Raw genomic sequence first — 4874 nt, 5'->3', positions numbered from 1 at the left:
GTATATTGACCTGATCATGAGACTTCATGGCATATCGATTATGATTGTGTCAAATAGGGACTCCAAGTTTGTGGCACATTTCTAGAAGAGTTTGCACAAGGCTTCGGGAAACAAGTTGACATTTAGCACAACCTTTTCACCCACAAATGGATGGGCAGTCTGAGAGGAAGATTCAAATTCTGAAGGATATGCTTCAGGCTTGCAAGCTTGATTTTTGGTGTTCTTAGGATCGACACTTGTCTTTCGATCGAAGTATGAGGTAGCAATAGCTAATCAGAAAGTATCTGCGATGGTCTCCCTATAAGCTGGATGGCGCGCAGATGCAGTAGTACCTATTTGCGCCGATGATGCTGAGAGAGAAGATTGTTAGTAGATTGCGCAGATGACACTGGAGAAAGTCCACTTGATTAGAGATCATTTGCGAACAACTCAGAGTGGACAAAAGAGCTATGTAGATACTAGGAGAAGAAGTTTATAATTTAAAGTGGGGGATTATATGTTCTTGAGGATCATTCCAACCGAAAGGAGCACTCTGTCGTCGAGTTAGAGGAGTCTCAACTCAATTTATTGGCCCTTTTGAGATTTTACATAGTTAGTACAGCGAGAAAGCTTGAATACTAACTTGCACTACCACCAGCTCTTTCTCGTGTGCATAATGTGTTCCACGTTTCTATGTTGAAGAAGTTCTTCGTAAATCCCGATCATGTGATACACTTTTCAGACTTTGAACTTAACAATGATATAACATATGAGGAGTGTCCTATAAATATCATAGATTTCAAGGAGCAAGCTTTGAGAAGATGGATTATTCCATATGTAAAAGTTCAATGTAGCAATCATTCAAAGAGTGAAGCGACATGAGAGTTAGAATCAGAGATGAGAGAGAGTCACCCATATCTTTTCAACTGATCAGGTAAGAGTTTAGCAGACTAATTTGTTTTTTAGAAGGAAGGAGTTTGTGGGTCCCACCAAGAAATTAATTTTTATTTTGATTTTAAATATTAATGATAGGTGGTCACATTAGAAAAACCCTTTTTATATTCTAGTTTTGCAAACCCCAGCCGCCTTTTTCGCCTCCTTCCTGCTTTTTTAGCATCACCAATTAGGGAAAAGATAGAGACCTAGGGCTTATCATTCTCCCTTTTGCATGTGTATGTCCTAAGGATGGCAATGATAGAAAAGGTCCTGATAGTCAAGGGTTGTTTCACTATTTTGTTGAGGTAAGCTTTCTGGACATTAATTTCACAAATTCATATGATAGATCTATCTTTGGAGCTGAATCATTTTCTTTCCTTTCTTTTGCATTATTGTTTTCAAAGTGGTTTAGGATAAAACTAACTATGTAACCCTAGAAATTGGACTGAGACCATTTAATGTTTGGAGTGATTTAATCTGCAAATAATCTAAACAAATTCTGTGTGATTTTATTTGCTTGACTGAGATCATTAAAAAGTTTGATTATAATTTTATCTCACCCTCATAATTAGGGTAATTCTCAAATCATAATAAAAAATATGTGAAAAGTTCCACATCTATTAATTTGGCTTCTAATGCTTGACATAACATTGCTATCTGATAACCTCATGGCTTGGTGATGAGTTGATGAATTGAACATAAGTTGCATAACTTTGTTGATGTTGACATGGTGCTACAGCATAAAGATTTTCATTTTTGAATAATATTAATTTGATTGTTAATATGCTATCATATTCATGTCCTCCGAATTGTGCACTACCATTTTTCAACATCAACATCTTGTCATAATTGACTGAACAGTATGATGAACTCAAACATAGAGAGGAAATGAGGGTTGGAAAAAAACTTTGGAAACTTTTGTGACTCAATTGACAGTTATTGTAAACTAAAGTACCACGTGACCTTTACGCGTAGATACACAATCCAGCATCCGCTAATCTTGCAGAACTTGAACACTTGAATATATCCGGCCATTTGAGGCACTGTCTGGCTTTTTCTTACTGAAGAATGAAAATGATGGGAAATGATCTTTGTTGATCCTCTTTTTATTGTAAACCAAATTATTATTATTATTTTTATTTATTATTATTGTCTATTCAAGAAGCATGATGTGTGATGGTTGGCAGTGAAATTGAATGGTTGTGTATATTTATTTATTTATTTATTTTCAAAAGTGTAGGTTGGCTAATAGGGTTACTATTAGGGTAAGGATAAGCATGGCTTTGCTTTTAATTCTCGATGTGTTTATTTGGAGTCTTGTGTTTCATATATATATATATATATATATAATGGATGGTTGGAATTGTTCCCTAGTTCTAGCATCCAATTTTTGACATATATATATATATATATATATTTAATTGTTGGTAGTTTTAAGGTTCTTTGCTTGTTATTGTAAAAGTTAGTTTATTGTACAATCTTATTATAAATACTTGACTGAATTGTTGACGGCCACTAGACGTTCTATGTTTGTCCTGGTGTCCTTGGCTATGTGTTTGCTTTTGGTCCCTTAAAACCTTAATGTTTGTTAGTAGATGTTTAGCTTATAATTAAGCTTTGGAATCTAAGTAAGATGTAATGTTAATGTTTTCGGGCCTTTGTTCAAATTCTGATTTTAATGTCTAGGTGGATTCTAAAGTTTGGGGGGGTTCTTTCCAGGTAAGTACCTACATATAAATAATTTATTTATAAATTTCTGGTTACCGGCAATGATTTACGTAGTTATTTATTTATTTTGGGTTTTGGTGTTAAACCCCTTCATGGTTTATTATTTAAATATTTTGTGTTTTGACTTTTACACCTATTAAAAATCACTTTCAAAATTTATTGATGTCTATTAGATATTGATATTTATTTAATTGATTTATGACATTTTATCATATTACAGATTATATATATGTTAACTTGACAAGAGCTAATTTTTTAGTTATTTATTTACTTATTTAATTTTTTTTTATCAAATTATAAAAGAAACAAAGAAAACTGTTGTTTGAGTGTTGGATTATTTCAGAAACTATGTGGCATTTCTACAGTTTTCCTACTTTCTTGCTTTGTTTCTAACTCGTTCCTTGTGTGTATCTTTGGCATGTGAGCTTCATTGGTTGTCTTTTGGTGCTAGGATTTGAGTTTGGATCAAGTGAAGGCTTGGAAGGGTGAAGAAAACCATTGAGGGTTAACCTAGGGTCTTGTGGCTTCCCTTGAGGGCACAAGGGAGTCGACAAGGGCTTATGGAAGGCCTCACGTCCTCCCTTGCAAGTGAAAGAAAGCCCGTGAAGCCATCTAGTGAGGCTTCATGGCCTCCCTTTCGGCCGTGAAGCAACCCGTGAAGCCCCCCGATGCTAGCATCTTCTAAGGTCTTCTAGGGCTTTAAAAGGCCCATTATTGCCCTTTCTTTTGCCTCTTCTTCTCATTATTCTTTCTCCCTTCTCTTCTCCTCTTTAGAACTTCTTTTTCCACTATTTAATTCTCTCTCACCTTGTCTTTGATTGGAGTTAGAAGTTTAGAGACCTCATCCCTCTCCTCTTGTGATGATTTACCTTGAGTTTTAAGGAGCTTGAAGGTATGGTTTTCTCCTTCTTCTTCCATTCTCTCTTGTGGTGTTTCTTTGAGTTTGTTTGGTTGGAAATCCTTGTTTTGTGTTGGATCTTGAGGTTGGAGTCTTGATTTGGTTGTATTTCCTTGGTTTGATGAAGGATTGAGCGAGATCCTTCATCTCCTAGTTAGAGTTACTGTAGCACCAGTGAGTTTTCTTTGTTTTCTTGATTTCTTCGGCTTAGAGTAAAACCTAACCCTCTAGAACTTCTTTACTAATATGAGGTTTATTTAAGCAAGCCCTAGGGTTGTTTTGTAGAAGGAACCTAGGGTTTCTTTGCTTGGATTTTTGTACTAATCTTTGATGTTGTTTGTTGTGCTTGGCAAGGAGGTGAAGCGTTGCCTCATGGCAAAGAGGTAGCTGAGGATTAGCTTTCAAGGAAGAGAAATCATCAATTTAGTGAGTGGGATAATTAAGCATGACCCTATAGGAAGATTACCAATATTTATATGCTTATATATACTCTATCTTTCTTAATGAAATTTTGTCGGTTTCATGATTGAAATTGAGATGTTTATTGCTTTGGAATGAGTTTATTACTTAGGTAAATCTTTATTGGTTTATACTTATTTTGCTTTTTGTTGAATGATAGTTATTATTGTTAAGATCTTGAATGTTTTATTTGATGTTTGAATGTTCATATTTGACTTATGATTGAAATCCTTCAAGGAGTTTGCGAAATCTTTGTTTTGTTAAAACTTGGGATTTGTTGTGGAATTCTTTGATTTTGTGGAATATAAACTTGAACTCCTTTTGGGTTGTCTAAAGGAAAGAATTTCCGTGTTTTTTCTTGTGTTGGATTTTTGTTAATTGATTTATATTAAAATCTTGAGTTTTACTTGTGCTTTTATCATTTCCTTATAGAAATGGCTGAGGTATTGTTGTTGTTGGTTATTGTTGGCTATTATACTCCGTGTGGAGTTGTACTTGTTGTTTGAGATGTATGGTGACACCCTACTGTAGTAGGCAGTCTCCACGGCTAGCCCACTGAGGTGGCGTGGTAGACCGGTTGATTACTATGAGGGTCAGTTCAGGTGGGGAATGCAGAACCCTGACTGGATATTCATCGGGTAGCCGTTGTCACCATACGGTAAACCGATGGGTCAACGTCAAGGGCATAAGTACTTTGATGGCTCTGAACCACTTTATGGAGGTTTATGGAGGTTTCTAGACAACTTTATGTTGGGTGAGTGTTGGGTGTTGCTTTATGTTGGGTTTGAGATTTATTTCCCTTTGTGTTTCTTTTGTAGAGCCATATTAAATTTGTGGTGAGGCGGCGAAGCCTAGCTGTCGCTCTTAGAAGGGC

The 4874-nt window shown here is 35.6% G+C and overlaps 1 long non-coding RNA gene across 1 annotated transcript; it reads left to right on the top strand.

Moving 5' to 3' along the window:
- The first annotated feature begins 3041 nt into the window (after nucleotides 1–3041).
- LOC120254735 lies at nucleotides 3042–4089 on the top strand. The gene is made up of 2 exons (XR_005534720.1): nucleotides 3042–3535; nucleotides 3896–4089. It is a non-coding gene; the product is annotated as an uncharacterized LOC120254735 (long non-coding RNA).
- The last annotated feature ends 785 nt before the right edge of the window (nucleotides 4090–4874 follow it).

This window comes from Dioscorea cayenensis, unplaced genomic scaffold (genome assembly GCF_009730915.1).
Source record: "Dioscorea cayenensis subsp. rotundata cultivar TDr96_F1 unplaced genomic scaffold, TDr96_F1_v2_PseudoChromosome.rev07_lg8_w22 25.fasta BLBR01000601.1, whole genome shotgun sequence".
NCBI classification, from domain to species: Eukaryota; Viridiplantae; Streptophyta; class Magnoliopsida; order Dioscoreales; family Dioscoreaceae; genus Dioscorea; species Dioscorea cayenensis.
This window is presented reverse-complemented; position numbering and strand designations above follow the sequence as displayed.